At 34.2% G+C, this 20,708-nt stretch overlaps 1 long non-coding RNA gene across 1 annotated transcript; it reads right to left on the bottom strand.

Annotated features, from left to right (window-relative positions):
• Positions 1-1,817: 1,817 nt before the first annotated feature.
• On the bottom strand, positions 1,818-2,990 carry LOC118040964 (uncharacterized). Its single transcript, XR_012170517.1, has 3 exons — positions 2,743-2,990; positions 2,320-2,591; positions 1,818-2,128 (listed from the first exon to the last, which is right to left on the bottom strand). It is a non-coding gene; the product is annotated as an uncharacterized lncRNA (long non-coding RNA).
• Positions 2,991-20,708: the final 17,718 nt, after the last annotated feature.

The following is a 20,708-nucleotide window of genomic DNA, read 5'->3' as shown; positions in this document are numbered from 1 at the left end:
GTATAGCATGTTTACAAACTATTACAAATGAAGAATAACATCTACAAACCTCTTACAGTTTTTTCTCGGGACATGTATAGAATTCACTGATAAATATAACAATATATGGTGCAAGTACTTGTTATGTATATTTTTAGAAAATGTTACAAGAAACAATACATAGAGAAAAGACACGTAACAAGCCAATGACAACATTACCAAGATTGGAATTAAGCAAGCAATTGACTCATTAGTCACTGAATCTAATATGCATAGTCTAAAATAACATCCAAATCCCCACAGAATGCAAGCAATACAGAATGGTATAATAGTAGAATGTTCAACAAAGGAAAATATAGAGCTTTTATCAACAGTAAACAAAAGACTAATAATTTAGCATGAAATTGAAACGTATATTCACATCTGGAAGAGGAAATGCAACAGTCAACAAAATGGAAGCATGTATTGCTTCTGTTAACTAAACAAAACATCAACAAAACAAAACAAGATAAGAATTTAAGCTTAAAATCACAAGGGTAGCAGTAAAGCAACAATCAACACTCAACAGATTATTTGAAATCTAAAGCAATATATATGGAATAAAAGAAGTATGTAACAGAAATTTACCTTTCAACAGACAACAGATGGAATTAAATGATGAAGCCTGAAAGATGGAGACGGTATCTGGAAAAGATGAAGTTGAAGATGGAATAGACTTAAAATAAACTTTCAAATCCACTAAACAAAGAATCAAAGATGAAGATGAAATTTACCTTGCTGTCATTGCTAAAATGAAGACGCCTGAAAGATGGAGATGATTTCTAGGAAAGATGAAGATGGAGACGGTTTCTAGAAAATATGAAGATGAAAATGGAATAGATTTAGGATATACTTTCAAACCCATGAAAAAAAGAATCAAAGAAGATGGAATTTACCTTGCTGTCGTTGCTTAAATAAAGAAGGTTTTTGGGAAAGGAAGATTGTGAATTAATTAGTGAGGAAGATTGGGTTTCTGTTGGAAGTGGGAAGGAAGGAGATGACTTTGTGAGAGAACTGAGAACTGAGAACTGAGATGAGAATAAGATGTTAGGGAGAGAGGCCGATTAGGTTAATTTAACTATTTATATTGTCTTTTTTTTAATTGTTTAATGGGTTCGGTTCAGTTTGGCTTGATTTTTTGGTTAAAACCGAAACCGAACCAGACCTGTTAACATTTATGGTTTTTTAAATCGGTTTAATCAGTTTTTAATTTTGATTTGGTTATTTCAATTAATTTTTTTTTATTTTGTCGGTTTTCTCAGTTAATCGATTATTTTGAACACCCTGGAATGCGCAGAACTGATAATGCCTTGTAGACTGTGCGTTGGGAGCAGCAGCACATAACATTTGTCTGCACACTGTGACAATAACTTCATGCCAGAGTGCATGGTTACAATATGAATATATTTATTTCTTTTATCCTTTTAACCTTGTTCTGCATCTGTTGTAAATGGTGGGAGTTATCCATTAATTAGGAACCTGCTGCAATGCTTACTGCCATGTTAGTAGCATAGCCAACAGCAGAAGAGAAGCCATGAATTCAAATAAAATAAAATCAAGCAACTAAGGAAGTGTTTGTTTATGCGTTTGTAACTGTGTTTTGGTAAATTTTAATTTTTTTTTTTGCTAAAATTGAGTGACGGTTGTACTTTTTAGATCGTTTTGATGTGCTGATGTCAAAAATGATTTTTAAAAAATGAAAAAATATATTTGCATGTATTTCGGTATGAAAAGCTATTTGAAAAGCAACCGCTACCACACTGCCAAACACGCTCGAAGAAGGCTAGCTAGGTTAACAATTTTAGTCTTAATCTTTCTGTTTTTATTCGGCTGCATCGCCCGGGCAATTCACTTAGAATGTAATGCAACTCAAAACATTCAATTCGGAACAGAGAACACAAATCCTTTATCAAATGAAAACTTCATCGAAGGAAGAAGGATATTAAGGGCAGACTAATGTCAACACATCTAGATTTAGGACTGATGGTTTCATTTTAATAAGAAAAGACGATCAGGAGACACTGCTAAGGCAAACTGCTCGTTGTACTCCATGATCATTAGTCAGCCAACCGGGCCTGCCTTTCCTTGTTCCTTCTTTTCCATTTCCTCGCTGGCAAGACACCGAATAGGAAACACAATTATTGAGAGAAGATTAATTATCAACGGTGCATTTTGATTCTTTTATTTTGAGTTCGTTAACTTGTGTTTCCCTCCTTGTAATAGCTAGCATTAGCAAGATTAATTATGAAATCCGATATCCCAATAATTAAGAAAAGAAATGGAGAAGGGAATTTAACCAACCGGAGGAGCCCAGTCAGGTGATCAGCATGGGCAAAGTTGTTGTCTTCACGGGCTTTTAAGATGCTAAACATTAGGTTTATCCTGATTTGGTTGTAATCACTCTGCTTGGCTATGTTCATCGTCTCCTCTTTGAGGCTGCGGCATTCAGATTCTATCTCTTCAAACTTTTGTCTTATTTCTCGTTGCCCTTCTCTTATGCGTTTTTGTCCCTCGCCGATCTCTACCATATCTGTTTTCAATCGTTCCATCGTTTCCCTCCTCTCTCTGTTCTTCTTAATATATATATATAAGAATAATTATTATTTTTAATTTCTGGGAATAATGACATGATATATAGCAACAACCAGTCAAGAAACAACAAACAAGCATTAAGAATAATCTTTACAAGAAAAACATAGAAATATAACTAGATTTGATTCGTACCCATTGTTTCCTGTGTTTGGACTTGGAAACGCGGCGGCTCGGGGCTAAAGGCTTGATCGAATCCATAGCTGCAAACACCCGTATTGACTGACTTCCTTTCTATTGAAAGGAAAAGTTGTGTTTATAATGACCAGGGCTCTTCACAATAGCAGTTAATTTATACAGAGGATTCAGATCTGTAATCAATAATCAATATCACGTCTTCCGTCCGCTCGAGCTAGGTAGATTTTCGCGTGTAATCGCACGATAACGCCAGAAATTTAAACCAGCCCACCCCTCGTGGCCTATATATTTTTTTCAAATAACTCCTTTAAATATTTAAATATATTTTTTATAGGTAGAATAGGTCTTTTCCAATAACCAATAGCATATATAATAAATTTAATTTTCATAAAAATCATTAATTATTATCGTTGTTTTCATATTATCCCTTCAAGAATTATATATTGCTCTCTTTAGATTTGAAAAATATTATGGCGACTCTTCATCATAGCAATCTTATTTTTTTTATTATTATAATTTATTATTTTATAAAGTTATCACCCTTTCAATTATTATCTAATTAAATAAAAAATAAAATTATTAAACTGTTAGAGATATTGGCGAGTTAAACTAGAAATTTCAAATCAAGTCCTTAATATTAAACAATAATATTTCTGCTTGATATTTTTTTATATCAAATCACACACTTCAAATCAACAGGATAAAATCGAATAAAATCTCAAATGCTTGTCTTGTCAGAATTGGTGGCCAGAACAGATAAAGCCTAGTAGACTGTGCGTTGGGTCCAGCACACCTCATTTGACTGTACATTAAGATGTGAGGACTGGCATCGAAGAGCTTCCGACGAGTCATATTCAACCTCAAGGGTGGGCAGCCTCTCTTTGGCGATACTGACGCCATGCCTGACAGTCGAAAGCTCTACTACCATGTCAGTAGCAGAGCCAACAGAAGAAGAGAAGCCATGAATTCAATCTCCGGCCGGGTGGTCATGAAAAGCTTAAAGCCCAAACACTTTCATCTGCTTCATTTGTCAAAGCCAAGCTTGAGTTGCTAACATAACTAGCAAAGCAAACAAAATCAACCAAATCATTCTCACGAAGAAGGCTAGGTTACCAATTTTAGTCCTAATCTTGCTGTCTTTATTCGTGTGATCATCTGCTCAAGAAAAGCTTTAAGCTCTATGCAATCTCAGGTCTGTTAATTAGAGCATTGACCAAAAACTGGGATTTCTCCATAAAACTTGAGGAAATCCCAGTTCTCCAGAGCTAAAACTCTCTTTTCCCGAGTCTAGAACCAACAAAACATTCTCAACTTCCTGTTTCAATTTGTCCCACCAAGCCAACCTAGGGTACCCACTCTTCATCAGATTAGGCCCCGGCCGCCGCAGTTCACCGAACCTCTTCCAAACCCCAACCTGAACTAATTGCATTGATGACCAAAGCTCAACTGTTAAACCATCATGTTTTCCCTTTGGAATCCGCAACAAGGTTGACTCTGCAATTTTCCCTTTCAACAAAGTCATATCTCTATAAATGCTGGCAAGAACAGCAGGTGCAAGTGCAATTCTATTACCTCTAGCGACATGAATTACAATAAGAGAAAACAAGCTAAACGCTTCATGCCAAATCTCGCTGCCAATATCCATGAATTTCGTCATTCACGACAGATTACTGGCCTTCGTAGCAGGTGTCCTTGTCGTTTCTACTGTTGCAGTCTGGAAAACTGGAACTTCTCATTACAATACGATATTAATTTCTCCGTCCAGAACTTTCATGCTTGTTCTTCTCGCTAATCTGATTGTTGTGCTTCATCTTCATCTTCATCCTTGTCTTCCCTTCCATCTTCATTTTTAATCTTAACCCTAGATTTCACCCTTTTTCCTTGAAAAACTTTGATTGTCGAAGAGCAGCGCCAGAAAAGTAGATATGCTTTACAATTGAACCATGGGACTGTTAGCACAACACATTCTCACAACAAGCTTTGTGAGAGTTCAGTGGTGAGATAAGGGTGTCTATGCTAGTGGAGTAATAAGGCAGAATTCTCTCACAAAACTCCCTACGATGCTGTCCATATTGTTCTACAAAACTTCTGAGTTTAATGGAGAAAAGTCAGGAGATAAAAATGTCTTCAAGGGTAACAAATTCAAGTCAGAATGGTAGTCTAAGGGTGTGTTTGGTATTGTGGTTGCTGTTGTGGTTGTGGTTTTAAAAAAGTTATTTTATAAAAAGTACTTTTAGTTGAGGTTAGTTTTGAAAAATATATATGTTTGGTTAAAACTGTGGTTGAAATTGAGGTTGAATAGAAAGTTGTTTAATGTGTTTGGTTAAAAAAATACTTTTTAAATTGAGGTTATAAAATAATTTAAAAATATTTTTAATTTAAATATTGTAAATTTAACTACTATTATTACATCATGAAATAAATAATATTGATATCAAATATTTTTTATTATTCAATTAAACTATATGCAATATCATCACATACGAAATCTACCCAACAATGACTATATTTTTCATGGTTTCTTAAACATGCAATAACAAAAACTGAATTTTTTGTTACGTCATCAAGCGATATGCTTCTAATTTTTTGAATAAAACACAATTAAAATAAAAAATAAAAACTGAATTTTTTTAACTGAGTCGGACCCGACAAGAACATAATTAGAATTGCGATCAAATTCCATAAATGCTACGTCATTATGCGATATCCTTCTAATTTATGTAATGTTATTAAATAATATTAAAAACTAGTTTTTCGAGTAAAACTCAATTTAAAAAAAAAAAAAATTCCAATTTCATTACGTACAAAATTTATTCGACAAGAACTATAGTTTTCATGATTTTTTGAGCATGCAATAAAATTAGGTAAAATATTATCAGGAATAAAATTAGAATTATAGTACGAGTAAATTTAATTTATCTTAAACTATTTTTTTAACAAACAAAAAAAATATTATTCACGTTCACATGAATAGTACGAGTAAAATCAATTAATTAGACTGATTTAAAAAAAAAAAACCTAAACTTTTAACAGTGTACTGATTTTTCAAAATTAAAAAAAAAAAAAAAAAAAAAAAAAAAAAAAAAAAAAACTCGTTCACTTTTTATAGTGAACAGCTACAGTGGAGCATGGCTCCACAGTGGAGCCACGCTCCACTGTCAGATGAGAAGCAGCAAAATGCTGCTTCTCATGAAACGCCGGTTTTATGTGGGTCCTACCCACCGAAACCAACTTTTTTTGAGTTACCAAACGGTAATTAACGTGGCTGCGGGTGAACCTCACCCGCAGCCACGTTCCCAAATAGCCACTAACAATATAAGAAGACTGCTGTAATTCATCTGAAAGTAAAAGGGACTCTGTGATTCCAAGTCAGAATTGACAATGCATGGAAGCCGCCTCGTGTCCTTGTTCATGCTTATCAAGATAAAACACTCGAGATAATCCTAGTTGGCTAGCTCTTTGAATCCTTGTATATCTTGTCATAACTCAATTTTTGATTATTTTATTTTTATTATTATTATTATTTTTATTTATTGAAAATGATAAAAAAAATTTGATAAAAAAAATAATAATGATAATGAAAAAACAAGTAAAATGAAATAAATGAAGAATAAATTAAATTTTGGGTTAAGGGCAATATGAATGGAAGTTTTGGGGTTTAATTAAACTTTGAAATTAATTTAATTAAGCTTGGAATTAATTTATTTAATCCAATTAAGGGTTTAATTGGAGAATTGATAAATTTGGAGACTTAATTAAGCTTGGAATTGATTTAATTCATCCAATCAAGGATTTAATTGGAGAATTAATAAGTTTTGAGACTTAATTAAGCTTGAAATTGATTTAATTAATCCAATTAAGGGTTTAATTGGAGAATTGATAAGTTTTGAGACTTAATTGGACTTTGGATTTAATTAAATTAATGAAATCAGGGACTTAATTGAAGAATATCAAAGTTTAGAGGTTAATTGGGGGCATAATTGCAACAGATTAAAGTCTAGGGATTAACTTGTAAAAGGCGCCGAAGTGCAGGGGTCCGATTAATTTTAACTAGGGACTTAATTACAAAATTGTCAAACATTCAAGGTCCAAAATGCAAATAGCCATTAAACACAAGAAACAGCGCCATTTTCCCGTAAACTGTTCATCTTCTTCCCGTCTGAAATGAACTGCTCACCGCCGCTCCCACCATTACGCCTGCAATTAACATAATTTATGGCTTGAAGAAACGGCTTTGTTCTTTGGCTATAAGAGCCAGAGATAGTCCATGCACGAGGGACAAAAAAGAAGGAGGAAAAAAAAGGGAGGAAAATCAGAGGAGAGACCCAGAACACAGAAGACTGAAACAGAGAGGAGAACCGGTTCTTCCATTGCCTTCATCCCTGCAGAAAAATCAAACCAAAAACATAGCCACAAACAGAGAAAAAAAAAACGACACCCAATTTCGAGAGGGAAGCCAGCACTGTACACTTTTCTTCATCACAGGGACTGAAAGGGCACTGGACTGGAGAAAAGAAGACCACGAACAAAAACAGAGAGAAGAGGTTTTTCCAGACTCAAAGTAGTAACACAGGGGAGGATAATAAACAAATAAAAAAGAAGAAGAAGAAAGACAACAGAGACGAACAAAGGGGAGCTGGGAAAACAGAGGAAAAAAGAACGACCCAGAGTCAAAATCCCCTGCAGCCATGTTGATCGTCTCCAGAAGCAGAGAGAAGGAATAATAGAGGAAGAGCTTAAGAAAGGGAATAGCACCAACCGCCCTTAACTTCGTCTTCATCTTCAGGAGCAGTAGCCAACATGTAAGTTTCTCTTCATCTCCTCTCGCTTTTCAGTTTTAATTCAGCCATACTGTTCATGTGAATTTTAATTCACTAAACACTTAGACACGTGTGAACCAGCTCACGCGTGTTATTTGCCCAGTCGGACCACTGGCTTGGGCCAGTGGCCGGGCTGGGCCAGCTGGGCTCAGCCCGGCTCATGTGGGCTAAGCTGGGCCCAGCTCAAAAAAATAAAAAAAATAGGAAAAACAAAAAATTAAAAAAAAATAAAAAACGTGTATGCATGAATAAAAATAATGTAAATTTACTGGTTTATTCACTGACGCTAGAGTCATGAATAAATTTACATATTTTAAATTTATATTATTTTTATTCGTTGTATTTTTATTTTATTTAGCTAGAAAAATAAAATATGTGCATGCTTAAAAATAATTTTTTTTTAATTATTGGCGCTAGAGTAGGGAAAAAATATATTGATCTAATGTTTTTCGTAGTTACGAATTTTTACCAACGCCAGAGTTGGAATTATTCGAGCTCGAATATTCACTGACGCCAGAGTCAGGAATATTTTAAACAAATCATCACAGCATAAATTAATAAATATTTAGCAATTTAAGACAAAACCAACAATGCAGTCTGCCTTAGGCAGAACGTTTAAGGGGTGATAATATCTTTCCTTTTACGTAACCAATCCCGAGTCATAGAATCTCTGTTGACCAGTTAGGGTTCCTAGTGACCATAATACTAGGTGGCGACTCCTCAAACGAGACATTTTTTCTAAAAGAACCGGATGCCAAAATCTGTTCTTTTTTTTTTTCCATAATCGAGAATTATAGAATTTTTAGGGCCGCCGCGATGTCGGGTGCGACATATGTCATCTTCAGTAAACTTTAAATACTCTGCTTATGGCAGTGTAATGCATTAATCAATATTGTATGTTCACGTTTTAGTAAACAAACCATTAGAACAAATTATTCTACTCACGTCTTCAGATTTTCTTTATGGTATCAGAACTTGTGTGAGCATACAAGTAAAAAAATAATGTCTTCACTGTCTCTAAATATTGGAAATTTCATTACTTTCAAACTCAACCCAAATAATTATCCCCTATGGCGAGAGCAAGCTTTGGCTCTTTCAGAAAGCCAAGACTTAGTTGGCCATCTCACCAATGAAGACCCTGCACCTATCCAATACATCACACTAGATGGCAGTAACATCACACCTGGAGAAAAACTTGAACCCAAACTAACAGAAGCCTTTATTGCTTGGAGAAAAGCAGACCGTCTTCTGCGAGGGTGGATCATTGGAACACTTTCTGAGGAAACATTAAGTCTTGTTGTAGGACTTGACACAACCTATGCTGTGTGGGAAGCATTCAAAAATGCATATGCACAAGATTCACAAGAACATGAATTCACACTGCGTCAACAGGTAACATATTTTCGTAAAGAGGATGACAAAACCATAGGTGAGCATATTCAAAAATTCAAAGGATTGTGTGATAGCCTTGTTTCCATTGGAAAACTTGTCCCTGATAAAGAAAAAGTCTTCTATCTTCTCACGAGTCTTGGACCTCAATACGAAAACTTTACAACTATCATGCTAAAGCCTCCAAGACCATCATATACAGAGTTGGTCTCACAACTCCAAAATCTTGATCAAAGACGTAGCTGGTTTTCCAGTCAGTCAGATGCAGCAGTGTCACCATTCATCCCTCAGTTAGCATTCTATGGACAACAACAACAACAACCCCACCTCCCTTACAGGTATCGTAATAAATCCCAAAAATTTTCATCTAATGGAAGAGGCTTTCAGGCACAACAAACCAGAGATGAAGGTCAAAACCGGCATGCTGATGCTCCACAACAAGGACGTCCTCCTCCATTAGGAGAGCGTCGTATGACTCTAGTGGAAAGAAATCTCTACCAAAATGAAAAATGTCAGTATTGTGGCACCATAGGACATGTTTCCAAAATCTGTTGGTGGGTACCCAAGAAGACTACAAAACATGATGATATCCCGCAAGCTCTTGCTGCACTTACTCTTGATAACACAGTAGCAGAAACTGAATGGACATCAGATACAGGAGCATCAAACCACATGACAGGCCAGCCAGGTATGTTGTCTAATATTCGTGAATATTATGGTACAGATTGTGTTATTATAGGTAACGGATCTTCCCTACCAATTCATGGTATTGGTGATACTCTTGTTAAACAAAAGAATACTGCTTTACCTCTCAAGAATGTTCTGTTTGTCCCTGAATTGAAAAAGAATCTACTCTCAGTAAGTCAACTAACTACTCAATTTCCAATTAATTGTGAATTTTATGATGTTGATTTCTGTGTTAAGGAACGAGCAACTAGACAACCAGTGATCACAGGACGATGCAAGGGTGATCTTTATGTTCTTCACAACTCACCAGAACTTTATTTTTCTCATCGTTTTAAATCCGGATCAGCAGATATTTGGCATCAACGTTTAGGACACCCTCAAGTTTCAGCTTTGCAATTATTAAAAAATAAAGGATTGATTGATGTCATAGGAGCAATAAAAACTGAACATCTATGTGATAGCTGTCAGTTAGGAAAACTCAGTAGACTTCCTTTCTCTAGCTCTGAACACTCAAGTACTGATATTTTTGAAAAAATTCATTGTGATTTGCGGGACCTGCCCCAACTTTATCTATTGGAAAATTCAGATACTATGCTTGTTTTGTTGATGACTTATCTAAATATACTTGGATAATCCCACTCAAATATAAATCTGATTTTACGAATACATATTTTGCCTTTAAACAATATGCCAAAAGACAATTCAACAAATAGATCAAAATTTTCCATTCTGATGGAGGTGGTGAGTTCATCAACTCAAAACTCTCCAGTCATTTTCTTTCCACAGGAATTATTCATCAGATATCATGTCCATATACTCCAGAACAAAAAGGTATGGTTGAACGACGCTATCGTGTCATACGAGAGCTAGGTATGACCATGTTATTTCATAGTTATGCACCATTATTTCTATGGGCAGAAGCATTCACTACTGCTGTCTATCTCATCAATCGCTTGCCCTCATCATCCATTAATTTTGGAACTCCATACTTTAAGCTACATCATACTCTTCCGAATTACTCTTCACTACGTACTTTTGGCTCAAAATGCTTTCCTTACACTTGGGACACACGAATTAACAAATTTGATCCCAAAACTGTTCCCTGCATCTTTGTAGGATATAGCAATACTCATAAAGGATATAAATGTTTCCATCCAAAAAGCAAAAAAAATTTCATTTCACGGCATGTGGTCTTTGATGAATTGCTCTTTCCATATAAACCTGTCAACGATCTTGCTTTTACTCCTTCTCCACAACTTGCCCTTAGCATTTATGATGCTTGGTTTCCTTGTACTAATATTCTTGCAGAGTCCTCTAAGATAGCAGCAACCTCATCATTGCCTACAGCTGACACTCCTTCATCAACCCCGCTTGGTGAAGTATCCTTGTCTCCTACCCCACTCCCCCAAATGTTTAAGGACTCAGAGTCACTTGCTTCGATGATGCTTCCTACTGATAGTATCACCCATCACTGTGTGCGGGAAGATGATAGTTCTTCTCCTAGAACTGGCCCCACATCCTCTGCTCCTTTAGCCCCTGCTGCTGCATTTCATGAGGAAAACCAACTTATTATGCCTGAATCAGATGAATCAACACCAACTCTACATATGGTTCAACCAAATGACGCTGATAGTTTCCTTTCTCCCCAATCAGCTCTACCAGCTGATCCACCTAGTTTGAATCAGTCTCCCCAGGTAATTTTCCCTCATTCTATGACTACACGATCACACCATGAGATTGTTAAGCCAAATCCTAAGTATGCTTTATCAACAACATACTCCTGTTCTGTCCCACGAGAGCCAAGGAGTGTTCAGGCAGCACTAGCTCATCCAGGTTGGCGAGCAGCAATGAATGAAGAATTAACTGCCCTGCATCAAAACCAAACCTGGATACTGGTTCCCCGCACCTCTGATATGCATGTTATCGGGTCCAAATGGGTACTTAAGACAAAGCTTAAACCTGATGATTCCCTTGATCGTTTAAAAGCCAGGGTTGTTGCAAAAGGATTTCATCAAATTGATGGCATTGACTTCACCGAAATCTTCTCCCCTGTGGTAAAACCAAGCACCATTCACATGGTTATAACAGTTGCACTTGTTCAACAGTGGTCCATTCGACAACTTGATGTCAAAAATGCATTCCTATATGGCTTCCTCTCCGAAGATATATTTATGGAACAACCGCCTGGAATGTCAGATTCCCAGTATCCAATGCATGTCTGCAAGCTCCAACGAGCTCTATATGGCCTTAAACAAGCACCTCGTGCCTGGTTTGATCGGTTCAGCACCTTTTTACTTAAATATGGTTTCTTTTGTAGTTTAGCAGATCCTTCATTATTTATCTCTCATGCAGATCATGGCACATTAATTCTTCTTCTCTATGTTGATGACATACTACTCACAGGTTCAAATGCAACCCTTGTTACAGAATTTATACAACTCCTCAGTGGTGAATTTGCAATGAAAGACCTCGGCCATGTTCATCACTTTCTTGGGATTGAAATATCTCACACATCAGATGGTCTACACCTCTCTCAATCTCATTATGCCCTCACCATCCTTGAACGTGCGGACATGATAGATTGCAAACCCATGAGTACACCACTTGAAGCAAAGACAAAGACCTCCTCCGCTGACATCCCTTTGGATGACCCGAGTTATTTTCGGGGTCTTGTTGGCTCTTTACAATACCTTACTCTCACACGTCCTGACCTTTCGTATAGTGTTAATTTTGTGTCCCAATTCATGCATGCCCTAAATACTACACATTTAAAAATGGTCAATCGTATCCTACGTTTTGTGAAAGGAACTCTCTATACCAGGTTATTTTTCACTTCACAAACTACATTTGATCTCTCTGCTTTTTCAGATGCAGATTGGGCAGGATATCCTATTACAAGACGCTCTACTACTGGCTACTGCATCTTTCTCGGAAAAAATGTAATCTCTTGGTGTTCGAAGAAACAACATACAATCTCCCGCTCCAGCACTGAAGCTGAGTATCGGTCCATGGCTAACACTGTAGCCGAAATTACTTGGCTGACCTTTCTTCTCAAAGATCTTAACATCCCACTCAAATCTGCTCCAGTACTCTACTGTGACAATCTCAGTGCACTTCACTTGACAATTAATCCAGTATTCCATGCCCACAGTAAATATATTGAGTTGGACTATCATTTTGTATGAGAACGAGTTGCACTTGGACATCTTATTACTCGACATATAAACTCCAGTAATCATATTGCTGACATATTTACCAAACCAGTGTCAAAAGCTGCCCTCATTTACTTCCAAACCAAACTTTGCCTCCAGCCCCAGCCAAGTTTGTGGGAGGGTGTTAGCACAACACAATCTGACAACAAGCTTTGTGAGAGTTCAGTGGAGAGATAAGGATGTCTATGCTAGTGGAGTAATAAGGCAGAATTCTCTCACAAAGCTCCCTACGATGCTGCCCACATTGTTCTACAAAACTTTCGAGTTTAATGGAGAAAAGTCAGGAGATAAAGATGTCTTCAAGGGTAACAAATTCAAGTCAGAATGGTAGTCTAACAATATAAGGAGACTGCTGTGATTCATCTGAAAGTAAAAGGGACTCTGTGATTCCAAGTCAGAATTGACAATGCATGGAAGCCGCCTCATGTCCTTGTTCATGCTTATCAAGATAAACACTCGAGATAATCCTTAGTTGGCTAGCTCTTTGAATCCTTGTATATATCATCTTCAGTAACTTTAAATACTCTGCTTATAGCAATGTAATGCATTAATCAATATTGTATGTTCACGTTTCAGTAAACAAACCATTAGAAATTGTTCTCCTCACGTCTTCAGATTTTCTTTAGGGACTCGTTTTGAGAATACTGAGAAAACCATTTTGTAACTGTATTGATTACCTTTACATGCATTAATAAAATAGATTTTATCTGTTCACATAGAATTGGGCGGATGCGAATATTAATTATGATATAAATTAATTGTGTATATGTTGTTTTGTTGTATATTGTTTTTTAATTAAAAAAAATTAATAATTTATTATTTATTATTTATATCAATATATAAAACCATTCAAAAACATTTAAAAACATTAATTTAATATTTTTTTTTTTATGAAAAGCAATTTAAAATACAGATTGCAAAAACTAACACTCGAATATTCATAATGATCTGAATTGATATGTTACTAACTTGTCCCTATTAAAAATAATAATAACTAATAAATCCCATTGAAAACACCTTTCTACACCTGAGACAAAGTTAAACAATTTTTGGTTTTCCAAAAGAAAATAAGAATTTCACTAGAATTCAAAGTGAAATGAGAATGCAAGGTCAAAAAGTCTGGAGCTCTTTTTTTCTTTATTTATTATTATTTTTAATAATTATGAATATTCGAGTCAGTTTACGTATAACTCGACTAATTCCTAGAAATTCAGGCCCTAAAAATAACAACCAAATAAATCTTTAGTAATTTTAAAATTTATAGAACTTAAACTAATAACCTCTTAAAAGCAAACTAAAAACCTGATTAATTGAGTGATACCTTCAAATTAATTACGATTTGTTATATGCACATGTGGCTTTGTACGTATTTGAGACTTTTCCAGACTGTTTGTTATTGAAGCCACATTATTTTTTGGTAAAAAAATGATTTTTTAATTAATTTTTTTATTTTAAAATTAATATGTTAATATTAAAAATAAATTTTAAAAAAAACAAAATAAAAAAACAACCGAATACTGCAAATCTAAACAAGCTAGTTAAGACTTTACGTTTCTCTAACATAAAGCATGTGGTTGCATTGTTTAACCTCAATACTTCTGGTATTATTTTTTTCATTTTGTTTAATTCTGTCTTATACTCAACCGATGCTTACATCGTGTTTATATAACAACCGGCGGCATCGCCTGGCAATTCACCTAGTATGTACTGTCACTCAAAACATTCAACTCGGAACAGAGAACGCAAATCCTTAATCAAATGAAAACTTCATCAAAGGAAGAAGGATATTAAGGGAAGACGAATTCCAACACATATCTAGGTTGAGGGCTGATGATTTCACCTAGTGTATTTTTTTTTTTTCTTGTTTGAGATTCGTTGCTTGCTCGAAGAAAATGACCTCGATTCTCAGGTTAAGATTTTATGGAATTTCTTTTTTTCTTTTAACTAGGATAAATCTTGACTAACTCATGGTCAGCTTTAATGTAATTAAATTGATTAGGTCATAAATCATGATCATCAACTGAGCTAGCACTTAATCTAGGTTCTGAATTATCGGATTTTTACATGGATTTATTGGACTAGGCTTGGTTTTACAGTTATAGTCAAGCATTCCACTCTCTTTGATTTTTTTTTTTTATTATTATTTTATATAATCGTGGGCTTTCATTGCCCAGCACATTCAAATCTTGATTAAATGGAGTTTAACTCTCGTGGATTGGTCTTGTAGAGCTTTTGTTTAAGCCCTGGCATGGTCATGTTTGCCGTTTTGTATCTTTGGTTTCTGTTTTTTGAAAAATAACTTCTAAATATGGGAAAATAAAGGTGGTGATAACATGTTTGGCACTGTATAAGTATTTTTAAAAATTTATTTTTTTTTAAATTAATATGTTTTTAATGTTTTCAAATTATTTTTTTTTCAAATCATTTTGATGTGTTGATGTCAAAAATAATTTAAAAAAAAAAATATTATTAGCATACTTTTTTGAGTAAAAAAAACATTTTGAAAATCAATCACAATCACACTCAAACATGCACTCAAACACGATAACTGGGGTCATTAAAACAAAATGAAAAAAACCTGAAAATTATGAAAAAAACTGTTTTTATTTTTAGAAAACAGAAAATAAAAATATGCAACGGCAACAATACCCCACATTTAATGTTAGATTCTTTTGATTTTAAAAGCAGACATTACGAGAGAGCAACTTTCACTTTTCAAATCGATAGCAAAAAAAATGTGAGTTGTTCTAAGACTATTTTAGATATTCCTTACATCCCAAAGTTATTAAATTAGCTCCAAAGGTAGAAAGGTTAATTGGATTAATCCAAAACATTTTTTTTTTTTTGGAATATCGTAGAGTATAATAAAATTTTTAAAGCTTACATTAAAAAACATATAATTTTTTTTTTTTATGAAGATAGGATATATATATGAAAAGACTTCAAATCCCACATTAAAAAAATTAATTGTTTTCTTGGAAACATAGGTGCATATATATATTAAAGAGTTTCAAATCTCACATTGAAAATATATTATGTCATCCTTTTAAGTTGAAGTATTTAAACCAAAAAACTTTTTATCCCGCATTGAAAAAAAATAACATTTTTCTTGTGAATATTGAGTATATATACGAAAAGGGCTTCAAATCACATATTGAAAAAACTTTTTTCGTAGGAACATAGAGTATATATATTAAAGTGTTTTATATCTCACTTTGAAAAAACACAACTTTTTTCTTATGAACATAAAGTATATATATGAAAGGGCTTGAAATCTCACATTATAAAAAAATAATTTTTTTTCTTGGGAACATAAAGTATATTCTAAAAGGTTTCAATCCCACATTGAAAAAATAAAATATTTTTCTAGTATTTATATAGTGAACTTTAAAAAGTGTTAATAACCAACTAAAAAAATAATAAAAAAGGGAGTATAGAAGAAAAACCACATTGAAAAAAAAAACATCAGGTTTTATCCGGGTCATGGGTCGACTGGGTTTTGTCGGATTATTGCACCGGTTGGTCTTTTAACAAACCCAGACCAGTCCATCCACCGGGTCGACCGAGTTTAATAACTGTGCTAAATTCATTCCTTTTCATGTACGGACCGATTATAACTCAATAATCAACATGTATGATGGATTCTACTTTCAGTAAAAATCCTGAATTATTATTGTTGTTTGTGCTTGATGATCACAATAACTTTAATTTTTTTTTTTTCAAGTGGAGTTCATGGTTCAAGTTACGGGTTTTACAAATTAAAGTGTAAAGTTTAGATTGATTTAATATATCATTATTTTAATATTAAAAAACCTCTTTTAATATTTGATTGATTTTAAATTAGTTATTATGATTTGTTTGGATTTGATATTTATAAAGTTATCTAAATCTAAATCAATTTAATTAATGTTGAATTCTGCTGGTTTCAATTGCTTTTATTTAAACTATTATATAAACAAATAAAAGATAATTTTTATAAACTATTATATAAACTATTATATAAAACCAGCGAAACATTCTCAACTTCTGTTTCAATTTGTCCCACCGAGCCAACCTAGGGTACCCACTCTTCATCAGATTAGGCTTCGGCTGCAGTTCATTGAACCTCTTCCAAAGCTCAGCCTGAACTGATTGCGTTGATGACCAAAGCTTAGCTGTTAAACCATCATGTTTTCCCATTGGAATCCCCAACAAGGTTGACTCTGCGATTTTCCCTTTCAACAACGTCATATATATCTCTGTAAATGCAGGCAAGAACAGCAGGTGCATGTGCAAGTGCAATTCTATTGCCTCTAGCGACATGAATTACAATAGAGAAAACAAGCTTCCTGATGGAATCACAAGTATATGGGAGAATATACCTTGAAATGCTTCATGCTAAATCTCGCTGCCACTATCCATGAATTTCCTCATTCACGACAGATTACTGGCCTTGTCATTTCTACAGCTGCAGTCTGGAAAACTGGAACTTCTCATTACAATACGATAATTCTCCATCCAGAATTTTGATGCTTGTTCTTCTCGCTAATCTGATTGTTGTACTCCATCATCATCTTCATCTTCCCTTGCATCTTCTTTTTTAATCTTAACCCTAGATTTCACTATGTTTTCCTTGAAAAAAGTTGGTTGTCGAAGAGCAGCGCCAGAAAAGTAGATATGCTTTATAATTTTGAAAAGTTGTGTTTACAATGACAAGGGTTCTTCACAATATCAGTTAATTTATACAGAGGATTCAGATCTGTAATCAATCTACGATGGTATCAAAAGTTTTCCGCCCGCTCGAGCTTGGTAGATTTCTCGCGTGTAATCGCACGATAACGCCAGAAATTTGGACCAGACCATTCCTTGTCGGCCTCTATATATATATATATATATATATATATAAGCCGTTACTATTTTAAGTAGCTGCTTGAATATTTGGATTAAATTTATTTTTTATATATAAATAAATCAGGTTTAACCCAATAATCAACACCATCCTTCTAGTTTTAGTAAAAATCTTGAATTATTAACGTTGTTTTCGTATTATCCATTGAAGAATTATATATTACTCTCTTTAGGATTGAAAAATATTGTGGTGCTTGAACATCACAACACTTTAGTTTTTTTTCTTTTTTAATTTTTCAAGTGGAGTCTATAATTCAAGTCGCGGGTTTTACAAGTTAAATCGTAAAGTTCAGGTTACTTTAATATGTCATCATTTTAATATAAAAAAAAATTCTTCCAATATTTGATTGATTTTGAATTACATATCATAATTTGTTTGGATTTATTATTTATAAAGTTATCACAATCTAAATCAAACATCACAATATTTAGTTAGTGCTGAATTCTACAAGTTTCTATTAATTTTATTTTTTTATTATATAATCAAATAAAAAATATTTTTAAAAAATAAAATTATTAAATAAAAATAAAAATCATATATTTGATGAGTTAAACTACAAATATCAAATTGGTCTTAATATTGAAGAAAAATATTTCTTCTTAAATTTTTTTTATATAAAAACACACTTCAAATCAACAGGATAAAATCAAATAAACTCTCAAGTGCTTATCTTGTCAGAATGGACAAAACAGATAGTGGCTAGTAGATTGTGTGTTAGGTCTAGCAGCACACGACATTTGTTTGCACATAGCGATAACTTCGTTTCATAATGCATGGTTACTTTGTTTTGGTAATAGTCGAAAGTTTTATTAAAAAAATGGCTACAAAGATAATAACATAACTAACATTAGATGAACAAACAGAGGAAAGGAAACAAAGAATAAGAAAGCATAAAAAATGCTGCAACTTTGAAACAGGGGAGCGCGGCAATTGGGGGGAACAAAAAAAAAAACCATAAGAAACTAACTCCTCTTTACTGAAAATTCTCTATATTAAGCTCTAAAAAGCTAGAATCCAGCCTCAACCATAGAGCAATACTGTGGTGCACCATGGAGAAATAGATTTGGAGGTTAGGGGCAGCGTCATTAAAAATAAAATCATTCTGGTAGAGCTAAAGATTCCATACAACGCATGAGAAAAGAAGTTGTCATGAGAGATTATGCTGCCTACCTGCATCTTGATTCTTGAAGGGTGTGGTAGTCATGCTAAAAAAGAAAATATCTTGTTGTTACTTTGTCTCGGACAAGGAGCTCGAGGAAAAGTTTTACTTTTGATGGGATTAGTTTTATCCAAACAGAAGATTGGAATGGTTTGGCACCAGCATAGAGCAACTGATCCATCATTTTGAAGCAAGATTTTACACTAAAGAGACCATCATTGTTAAGAGTCTAGATTTTTTTTATCCATCTTGTGGCAGAACAAAGGCTTGGAATCCAGTAAGAATGATAGAAGTGATAGTTCTTATTCAAAATGAAATAAAGGCATGCGTCGTTGTAGGGACCAGAGCTAGATTCCATTGCTCTACCTACCAATGTCAACCACCAAAGAAAATTTAGAGGAAGATAAAAGATATAGTCTGGGGAAGGCTATTTTGAGAGTATAGTCACCAATCCAGTTGTCATTTCCCACCATGAATTTGCAATGATTCGTGAAGACATGGTAAACGTCAGTTTGAGCAATAGACATAATATCCTTCCATATCTTAGAGGGTTGGTTGCAGAAAATTAGGATCTCATTCTCATAAGTTGGATTGTATATCTAAGAGATAATTATTTTTCATAAACTTGTACCTGGGGAAGAGAGTCTCCAAATCCATTTTAGCAGCAAGGTTCTGTTTTTTGATATAAGGGAGCCTACACCAAGGCCTCCTTATTTCTTATCGCGTATCACTAGTCTCCATTGGATTTTGCAGAAAGATCTCTGCTTGGTACATTCGTACCACAAGAAATGTCTTTAGATGGATGAAAGAAGCATGCCTACCCCTTTCAGCATTTTAAATAAAGACATAAAATATATAGGTAGAGAATTACGGACACTTTTAATGAGACAAATACTTCCATTATGGTTTTGTTCTTGGAATCTTCATTTTATAAAGCATGCTATGAACCATATTCATAATGGTTTTGTTCTTTCTCTTTGCTACACCATTCTGCTATAGTGTGTATGTAGTTGTCAATTGTCTACTTATGCCATTCTCTTTGCAAACAGCAGTAAATTATTGGGATGTGAATTCACCACCTCTGTCGGTACGTAGACTCCTTATAGATTCACTTGTTTCTTTCTCCACATGGTTCTTAAAGCTATTGAAGATATCAAAATCTTGTGATTTTTCTACTAAAAAATACACCCATGTTTTGAAATTATAGTCATCAATAAAGGTGATTAAATACATTTTTTGTTGTTTGAAATGGGTGTGATTGGATCACATCAACTCCAAACCTAAGATGCTCTCCACGTGCTTGCTTTTGGAAAAAGATCCCTTTTGTGTTTCCCCACTAGACAATCTTGACAAATCCTGGAAGGAGTCTTGAATTGAGGTAGACCCTTAACCATTTCCTTTTGTTCAAAGGTCTTCAAGCCATTATAACTTAGATGTCCATATCTGCAATGCCAAAACTGAGCTGGATCTTTAATGATGGTATAAAAACAAGCTAACATATTTGGCTGAGAAATAGGTTGTAGAATGAACATTCTATTTGAGGACATTGTCGTTTCCATAATCAGGCCTTTTTTCGAGTGATAGATTTTGCATCTACCATGCTGAAATAAAATTGCTAGTCCCTTTTCTTGTAGCTAACCAATGCTCAACAGGTTATTCTTCAGTTCAGGTACATAGAATACACCAGTAATGATCTATGAGATTTTATTGGATTGAAATCTCACATTGCCTTTTCCCTTAACCATCATGCTAGAATTGTTTCCAAGCTTTATGGTTTCTCTGGAATTTTCATCTAAATCACAAAACAA

Source organism: Populus alba, chromosome 1 (genome assembly GCF_005239225.2).
Source record: "Populus alba chromosome 1, ASM523922v2, whole genome shotgun sequence".
NCBI lineage: Eukaryota > Viridiplantae > Streptophyta > Magnoliopsida > Malpighiales > Salicaceae > Populus > Populus alba.
This window is presented reverse-complemented; position numbering and strand designations above follow the sequence as displayed.